This window comes from Mustela putorius, unplaced genomic scaffold (genome assembly GCF_011764305.1).
Source record: "Mustela putorius furo isolate JIRA1106 unplaced genomic scaffold, ASM1176430v1.1 tig00000095_pilon_pilon_pilon, whole genome shotgun sequence".
In the NCBI taxonomy this organism is placed as follows: Eukaryota; Metazoa; Chordata; class Mammalia; order Carnivora; family Mustelidae; genus Mustela; species Mustela putorius.
In genome coordinates, this window is record NW_025421280.1 from 29,068,966 (window position 1) to 29,079,516 (window position 10,551).

A 10,551-nucleotide genomic window follows, 5' to 3' on the forward strand; every position below is an offset into this window, starting at 1 on the left:
TACTCTGAGCCAGAGGAGGCTGGAGCATCCCCAGTGTTTCTCACCAAACAAAGAATGTCTCAGCTGCTAAATCACATGGTTTGGCTTATGGAATATCCCCCAGCCAGTGTTGGAGGGACGGCAGTCACACCCAGAGCCAGGAAGTGGGCAAGTGTGTGTCAGACCAGAGATAACAGTTGCTCTGTGAGTTGCCAGTTTTGGGAACAGTCTGCCAGCCCTCTGAACCTCAGTCTTCATGTCTGTAAAGTGGGCTTGAAAAAAAAAAAAAAACATTGTGTAGCATTGCAAGCATTCTATCAGACATTTCAGAGAGAGGAGAAGAAAGTACATTTCAAAGTGATATGTGAGGGGCGCCTGGGTGGCTCAGTGGGTTAAGCCTCTACCTTCGGCTTGGGTCATGATCTCAGGGTCCTGGGATCAAGCCCCGCATCGGGATCTCTGGTTAGGAGGGAGTCTGCTTCCCCCCTCTCTCTGCCTGTCTCTCTGCCTACTTGTGATCTCTGTCTGTCCAATAAACAAATAATAATAATAAATCGTTTTTTAAAAGTGATATGTGGAAGAAATTTTGCCGTTTGTGACAACATGGATGGATGGATGGACCTTGTTGAGGTCATTGTGCTCAGTGAAATAAGCCTGATGGAAAAAGACAAGTATCACATGATCTCACTTATATGGAATCTTTAAAAGATAAGTGAACATTGGGGAGGGTATGTGCTTTGGTGAGTGCTGTGAAGTGTGTAAACCTGGTGATTCACAGACCTGTACCCCTGGGGATAAAAATATATGTTTATAAAAAATAAAAAAATATAAAAATAAATAAATAAATAAATAAAACAACTTAGCTCTAAAAAAAAAAAGATAAGTGAACTCGCAGAAACAGGGGACGTATTGATGGTTGCCAGAGGCAGGGTATACGGAGCTGGTGAAATGGGTGAAGGGGGCGATAAGGTACAAACTTCCATCAATGAAATAAGTCAGCCCTAGGGATACAATGTATAGATAGCTTCCTGACTATAGTTAAGAACACTGCATTGTATATTTGAAAGTTGCTGAGAGTAAATCTTTAATGTCTCATCTCTAGGGGTACCTGGGTGGCTTCATTTGTTGAGCATTGGACAGTTTGGGCTCAGGTGATCTCATGGGTCTGGGATCAGGCTCCGGACTTCGCAAGGAATCTGTTTCTCTTCCTCACCCTCTCCCTCTCCCCCTCTCTTGCTCGCTCTCTTTGTGAAATAAATAAATAATCGGAGCCCTGGGTGGGCCACTGACTCTTAATTTTGGCTCGGGTCATGATCTCGAGGTCACAAGATTTCCAGCCCTTTATCAGGCTCTGTGCTCGGCACAAGGTTGCTTGTCCCTCTCCCTCTGCTCCTCCCAGCACTTTTATTCTCTCTCTCTCAAATAAATAAGTAAATAAATATCTCTAAAATAAATAAATAAGTATTCTTTTAAAAGTTCTCATCAGCAAAATAAATCAAGTAGCTACATGTGACAAAGGATGTTAACCAGACTTATTGTGGTAATAATTCCCAATATACACAAATATTAAATCATGGGTACATCTGAAACTAATATAATGTTACATGTCAATGTAATAATGTATAAACGTGATTTATAGCTCAATAAAAAATTGACATATGAGTAATGATCCCATGCACATGGGTCTGTGTGTGCACATGTTTGCATACACATTGAAAAAATTCCAGAAGAATCCTCACATCACAGTGGACTTGGAGGAAGTAGAATTGGAGTCTTCATCCTTTTAACTTTCTACTTGTCTCTAATGTTTTTTGTCTTTCACACTGTGCTGCTATAATCTTTATCATTAAAACACCAATTTTAAAAGAAATCAAGATTTGGCACATTAAGGGTGAGGGGGGCAGCACGTTTCTTGGTGCACAAAACAGAGAAGCAGTTTTTCTTTTGTGTCGCCATGAAGACACACGTCCCAGGAGTGAATCTGGGGTTTAGAGCAAGCATGCAGTCTGCCTGGTGGCCAGGGTCCTTAGCCATTGGGAAGGAACAGTTCTGGATTCAGCACAACAGAGTTCAGATCCCAGCTCTGCTCCTCACTGGCTGTGTGACCTTGGTCAAGTCGCTTGCCCTCTCTGAGCTTCGTGTCCTCCTCAGTAAAATGGAGAGGAGGACCTATACCTCCCAGGTAGTTCATTCTCCAACAACAAACTGTACTTGAGCATCCTGTCTGTACCTAGGCATGGTGCTAGGACCTGAGACCTGGGAAGAACAAGACAGATGTGGTGTCTGGATGGTGGTGCTCATGTCTGATGGGAGAAGCCAACAGGAAATAAGACCAAGTCAAATGGAGGTGGTAATGAAGAAAATTAACAGAGCGAGATATGCTTGCAAGTGACCAAGGGAAAATCAGGGAGGGCTGTCCTGTGGAGATAACCTTTGAGCAGAAACCTGAATGACATGGAGGAGTGAACAGCAAATAACCACCACTCCCCACCCCTAAAACCACACCAGGACTGTAAAGAGCCAGCACAGAGTGGGGTAATCAAATGTCCTAAAAACTGTGTCAATCTTACTTCCTTCCTCAGACATGCTGAGAAAAACAAAGACAGTGAGGCAATTTCACTCAGAACCAGTCCTGCAGGGGATCCATGGTGATGATATCTGGTCCAACACTCAAGCTGGAAATAGTTGCTACATTTCAGTTACCATAATAAAGATCAGGAAACCCAACCATCCCCTGGAGCATGGCAAGTGTCAGATCCATAAGCTGGAGCTGTCAGCATCTTGACAGAATTACCAGGAAAGCAAAGGAGCTGGCTTTGGAAAAATAAGGCTGAGAGGAAACCAGGAAAGTCTTGAGACCCCACAAGAGTTGATATCAACTTCCCCTGGACAGGAGTTTTGGGATGTTTGAAGAGTAGTCAGACCACCCCCACCACTCAAGGAGGTGGGTTGCTGTCAACAGAGATCATCCCTGTGGAGTGTAAAAGGGAATTTTGCACACAACAGCCAATGGAAGGGGACCCCAAGAACATCACAATAAAAGCAGTATAGCTTTCAAAGAAAGAGGCAGGATTTCACCCCCCCCATTCTGATGTCTGCTTAGCCAGCAGGCAAGGGTGTCACCACGGTGCAGAGGAGCTGAGTAAACCACCATCTGGGGAGGCATTTGGAGCAGACACCCACCCTGGTCAAGACCCAGGGCTACAGTAGGAGTCTTTGGCCACCTACCTGCAGCCTCTATGGGTCAAGTAAGGAAATAGTGTTGGGTCAGTAGCAGGCACCTGCAGGCAATTGGAGAATATTAGAAAAATGATATCCATCATCTGCCAAAGGAGAGAATTTGCATGACAGCACTTTCCATGACTGCAAAGCCCTCTAGATTCCAGGAATAGCTAGGTACTCCCTGGACCCATGGACCTGGGGGTGATGGCAGCTCTCAGCTCTTTGTACCCTCAGGACACTGAACTAGCCCTGATGGGAAATTTCTCTTGGTCCTACCCATACCTTTGCAAAGGGCTCCTTCTTACACTCACGCTTAGGGATGCCTGCATGGCCCTGTCATTTGAGCTTCTGACTCTTGGTTTCAGCTTAGGTCATGATCTCAGAGTCCTGGGATGAGCCCGCCTTGGCCTCCATGCTCGGTGTGGAGTCTGCTTGGATTCTCTCTTTCTGCCTGCCCCCACCACCCTGTGCATTTTTTCTCTGTCCCTCACAAATAAATAAATCTTGGCGGGGGGGAACTCACCCTTATTTAGCCATCTAAAGTCCCTGCCAGTTACAGGGTTTAGTAACTTTAAGACACACACGGTCACACACTTACACACACACAGTCACAAACACCTATGCACCCACACATGCACACAATTACACATCCACACACAAACACATATGCACACATATTCACATGCATACACCCAAGTACATGTATATATTCACATACTCTCACACATGTGTACACACAGTAGCACAAATGCACACACAGTCACACATACACTTACACCAGATACACAACACAGTCTCGCAGACGCAAGCATATTGAACTAATGGAGACCTGAAACCTTAGAGTTTGTTGTCCCCAAACTGTCGAGCAGAGGGCGCAACTGATGTCAGTGAGAGCAGGCTAGCATCCTTAGAATTATAAACACAGGTGCAACAGAGTCCTGGGGACCCATGAGCTTCATGTCTTTCTTCCCCATCTCTCATTCACTCATGGTCCTTAGCCTAAGCTTGTTTGTAGTCGGAGAAGAGATACGTAATACTCAAGTATAGATCACACTTTGAAGGGTGTGAAGGAAAGAAATGGTGTGTCAGTGGGAAAGTGGATCGATGGAAGGAACTTTTTAAGACTGATGAAATAACAGCATTATTTGTATTCCAACGAGAGTTATCCAATAGAGTTCAGGTTCCGTGATCAATATACAAAAATCTATATAGGACATATTCTACATAGACTTTAGAACATAGAAATTCAGTTTCCATATTCCAGGGGTCAGCAAACCATGGTGCATGGGCCCAATCTGACCTGTGGTCTGTTTTTTATGGTCTACAAGCTAAGAAGTGGTTTTATATTTTAAGAGGATTCTAAAAGGAGAAGGAGCAAGAGAAGGAGGAGATCCTGAATGGAATGTACAAGACTAAAACATTTACTATATGATCCTTTACAGAACAAATATGCCAAATCTGCTTATGGTAGCAATAAAATTGGAAAACAATTGGAAAAGATATTTTCATATACCATTTTTTAAAATATTATACGCCAGAGAAAGTGAAATACTCAAGGTATAAACCTAACAAAATATGTTCCAGATCTCAGAAGTGCAAAAAAAAAAAAAAAAAAAAACTAATGAAAGAAACCCAAGAAGACCCTATTTAATGGAGAGATAAACAATATTCATGGACTGGAAGACTCAATATTATTAAGATATAAATTCTCTTCAAATTGATTTATAAATTTGAAGAAATCACAACCCCAATCCCAGCAGAACTTTTTATAAGAATAGATAAGCTGATTATAAAAATTTACATGAAGGGGCATCTGGGTGGCTCAGTGGGTTAAAGCCTCTGCCTTCCGCTCAGGTCATGATCCCAGGGTCCTAGGATTGAGCCCTGCATCAGACTCTCTGCTCCAACGGGAACCTGCTTCCTCCTCTCTCTCTGCCTGCCTCTCTGCCTACTTGCGATCTCTGTCTGTCAAATAAATAAATAAAATCTTTTTAAAAGTTTTTTTTAATTTACATGAAAATGCAAAAGACTTAGAATAGCCAAAAACTTTAAAAAAAAGAAAATGTAAAGGAAGGATTAACATTATCCCTTTCAAGACATACTATAAAACAACAATAACCACGACAGTGTGGTATTGGTCAAATATTAGACAAAATCAATGGAACAGAATAGAGTCCAGAAGTAAACTCACCCAGATTTGGTCAATTAATTTTTTTAAATGTGCAAGGCAAGTCAATGCACAAAGGATAGTCCTCAAAAATGGTACTGGAACAACTGGACATCCACATGCCAAAAAAAAAAAGAAAAAGAAAAAAGTGAAATCATACCTCACACTTTACACAAAATTTAACTTAATATGGCTCATAGAACTAAATTTTGTAGGATCCAAAAATTTTAGGAGAAAAAATGGAAGAGACACTTAGTGATCTCGGGTCAGACAAAATAGTTCTTATACACAACACCATAAGCATAATCCATAAAATGAAAATATTGCTAACTTGTATTTTATTTTAAAATGTTTGCTCTGTGAAAGAAACTTAGATGATGAGGTCAGCCACAGGCTAGGAAAAAAGACTTGCAAATCCCACATCTGATGAGGGACTTATATGAAGAACACATAAAGAATCTCCAAATCCAAAACCAAGAAGGCAGATAACACAAGGAAAATCAACAGGCGAAGGATTCGAGCAGGCATTTCACCAAAGAAGGTAAATGGACGGCAAACAGGCACATGAAAAAATGTCCAACATCATTAATCATTAAAAAATGCAAACTAAAGCCACAGTGAAATATTACACATGTATAAGGATGACTGGGGGAAGAATTGACAATAACAGGGGTTGGTGAGTACGTGGCACAGTTAGAACCCTCACACATTACTGATCGTCATTACAAATGCTAAACACTCTGGAAACAGCTTGGTCATTTCTTTTCATGTTAAGCATACACATACACGATGGCCAACCCGTCCCACTCCAAGTCATGATCCCAGGGTCTTAGGGGACCCATGAGCTTCATGCCTCCACTCCAGGAGCAATGAACACTTGCACACAAATATTCATAGCAGGTTTTTTTTTTCATAATAGCCCCAAATTAGAAATAATCCATATGTTTTTCACCTGCTGAAGAAAGAGTGGCTTATCCCTTTGATAGAATAGATAGAAAAGCAGCAAAGTACTGATATAACAACATGGGTGAATCTCAGATGCGTTGTGTCAAGTGAAAGAAGCCAGACTCTGGAGGTGGAGAATATAGATCAGGGATCCCAGGTGATCTGAGGCATCTATGGCTGAGACACACCTTGAAAATCATTTCCCTTGTAGGTTAAGATGTACCTCTGAAGCCAAGCTAACCAAATTCACCTTCACTCCATCACTTACCAAATGACCATGAGCAAGTGAGTTAATCTCTCTTCATCCATGAGTCTGGTGTGAGGATGACATCAGTGTTTACCTCGGGAAGCTGAAGTATTCCCTTCTCCCTTATCAATGTCATACTGCTGTTCACAGGACCAAAAACATCAGAGTCTGTGGAGTCATGAGGCCATCCATGTTCTATGAAAGGTGTTTAACTACACCCACATCTTACACAACTGTATGTGTATTTATTACTCTATAAATAAAATTTTGATATCAAGTTATTTGATTGAGGGCAAATTCTGTATTGGGTGTTGGGTTGTGGGGTGGGATGAATATGTAGAACTATATGTATATGCTCAATTATTCTGTAAAATGAAAACTGTACAGGGGCACCTGCTTGACTCAGTCAGTTAAGCATCCAACTCTTGAACTCAGATCAGGTCTTGATCTCAGGGTCTTGAGTTCAAGCCCTGTACTGAATTCCATGCTCATCATGGAAACTATTTTAATAAATAAATAAATAAATAAAAATAAAACAGGAACGTCTGTATGGCACAGTCCTTTAAGCATCTGACTCTTGGTTTCACTCAGGTCTGATCTCTGGGTGTTGAAATCAAGCCACATGTTGAGTTCTGCACTCAGCATGGAGTCTGCTTGAGTTTCTCTGTCCCTCTGTCCTTCCCCCACTCTCCCCCTCTCTCTAAAATAAATAAGTAAATCTTTTTAAAAAATAAAAATAAAAATGTACTAACAATAAAGTCTATTAATTATTTTTGAAAAATAGGTTATTTGAGAGTAACACAATTTATAATTGAAAACCATAGCTCAAGCCATCAATGTGCATGAAGAGAATTCTTGCAAAACGAGACAAAATTTTCTTTTTCTTTAGATTGTATTTATTTATGTATTTAGAGAGAGCATGTGAATGGGGAAAGGGGCAAAGGAAGAAAAAACGAGAGAATGTTAAGCAGACTCCACGACCCTGAGATCATGACCTGAGTTAAAATCCAGTCAGACAAACAAGATGGAATTGGGAGGGAGACAAACCATAAGTGACTCTTAATCTCACAAAACAAACTGAGGGTTGCTGGGGGGAGGGGGATTGGGAGAAGGGAGTGGGGTTATGGACATTGGGGAGGGTGTGTGCTTTGGTGAGTGCTGTGAAGTGTGTAAACCTGGTGATTCACAGACCTGTACCCCTGGGGATAAAAATATATGTTTATAAAAAATTAAAAATTAAAAAAAGAAATCCAGTCAGACACTCAACCAAATGAACCACCCAAATGCCCCCCAAGACAAAATTTTAAATTGTTTTCTAATATAATACCATTTTAAAAGATTAAAAGTGACTTGAAACTTAACACCTAGGGATTTTAAAGACCCCATTTTATGTCATGGAAAAATGATTCAATGTCATGGAAAGATGTTCACAATATAATATCATAGGAAAAATCCAGATTAACAAAAAATATATATGACCAAGATGAATCCTTTGTTGTTGAGGTAACATTTACATAACATAAAATTCGCCATGTTAGCCATTATACAGTGTACAATTTTATGCATTTAGTACATTCACAGTGCTGTGCAACCATCACCTCTAACTAGTTCCAGAGCATTTCGTTACCAAAAAGGAGATCTCCTACCCAGTATAGGCACACTCCAGTCCCCGCTCCCATGCTCCAGCCTTTGCAACTACAAGTCTGCTTTCTGCATCTCTAGATCTTCCTATCCTGCACATTTCATGTAACAGAATCATACAGTATCTGACATTTCACTCAGTATCACTTTTTCAAAGTTCATCCATGTTGTAGTATATATCAGTGCTTCCTTATTTTTCATAACCCATAAAATTCTTGCTATGGATATATCACATTTGGTTTATCCATTCATCTGATCGTGGATATTTGGATTGTTTCCAAATATGCAACTTTTGACAATTGTGAATAGTGCCACCATGAACTTGTGTACAGGCTTTTGTTTGAACACCTGTTTTCTCTTCTTTTTTTTTTTTTTTTTTTTTTGAACACCTGTTTTCAACTCTTTGGGATATATACCTAGGCATGGGGTTGGTGACTCATACGGTAGTTCTGTTTGATTTATTGAGGAAACACCAAATGTTCTGCACAGGGGCTGCACCATTTAACATTCCTATCGGCACTGTATCAGGGTTCCAGCTCCTCCATATCTTCATCAGACCTGTTATTTTCCCTTTTTCAGACTCTTGCCATCCTCGTGGATATGAAGTGGTATCACAGGAAGCACTGCTTTGCAATTCCCTAATGACTAATGATGTTACATTTTTTTCACGGGCTTATTAGCCAGTAAAAGAACATTTTTAAGCAGGAGATTACATGTAAATGTAATACAATTAGAAGTAAATAATTTTTTTTACTTGCATAAAGATTATATATATAAGTAAAATCTGGATGTATATGTGAGAAAACATGAACAGTAATTATTGTGACATGTGTGAATTATGGATATAAAAATAATTTTTCTTACTTTTTCTTCTTTGTTCTTTCTCCTATGAAGGCATATAATTTTGGAAATAAAAAAATATTTTAATAAGAACTCAGCAAAGAAAAACGTGTAATATTCAGCTTAGAAAATATTAGATATTTATTCATGTTGCCGTGTTCCTTTCATATTTTAGCCTCCAGAGGCCCCATTTTGTGAGCCCCAGAAAGGTTTTGAGGTCCTGGACTCTGTACCCTACTCCAGGGTGGGTGCTCCTAACAGCCTGAGAGGAGGGAGTCCAAAGACAGCCGCTGTCCCAGGTGCTGAAGGCAGAATCCACTCCCCACCTCACTATTGAAGACTCAATGACCTCCACCTCTTGAAACATTTAGGCAAAAATGAAACCCGGATCATGCCTCTCCGGGGTGGGGGGGATTTTTTTTTTTTTTCAGTTCCGAGCTTCAAGACCAGTTTGCCATCAAAGACCCTTGAAGTTTCTCTGAGGTAACTATGGATATTTACAACTAACTGGGTCTTCTAATGATAGTTTTTCCCAACAGAAGGTTGCCACATTTACCAATACTTAAACTTAACTTTTGTGACTGAAGCTTTTTCTATTTCAGAACGTGATGCAAAAAGAAGAGAGAAAGGAACAAACTAAACCTCACTAAGTACCTATGCTTACCAGATATTGACTCACTGATGTTGCACATTTGCTTATGCAATCTCCCCATCAGTGTAATAAGGGGCTATTACTATGTGGCAATGGAACTGAGCCTCGGAGAGATCAACAATTTTCCCCGACACACATAGCTAGGAAACAGCACACTGAGATTGTGATCTTGGTAGTATGACTCCAGGAGGTCCCGGATCAGGGAGATCTGACCCTTGCTCTATTCAGTTATTTGCCTCACCTTTCCTAAGGAGTGGTCTTGTCCTCTTGATCCAAGAGGGAGCTCCAGCTACACACACCACTCCCAAGAAGCAGAAAAGAAGGGGGAAACTAGACAGAGAATTCCAGCTTTCTCTTCAGGAGGGTTTCCAGAATTACCAGATATTCTTTGACTTTTCCATATGGGACAGGGTATACTCATTTAGCTAATCTAGTTTCAAGAGAAGCTCTCAAATACTATCTGTATTTAGCCTACCATGCACCTAACTAAAAATTAAGGATTACGGGAAGTTTTGCAAAAAGGGATGTCAGGATACACAGCAGTCTCTGACACTGTCCATCCTGTTGACTACCAAAAAATCCAATGTGCACTCCTCTTCCTATACAAGGAACACCCCAGAGCAGTCGACCTCAAAGTCCATCTGCTCCTTCCATTTAGCCCAAGTTCCAGGATCTCTGGGTGATGTGCTTTCTTCTCCTTTAAGACTTGTTGTTAGCTTTGTGGTCCAGGAATCTATTCACTTAAAGGCAATTATCACCCTCAATACATTCAGGAGCGGAGTGACCATTAAAATTCCAATCAAGACTTCCTGTTCCCACTAATGGCAAGCTAGGTTATTTGGATTAAACTTTCAATTT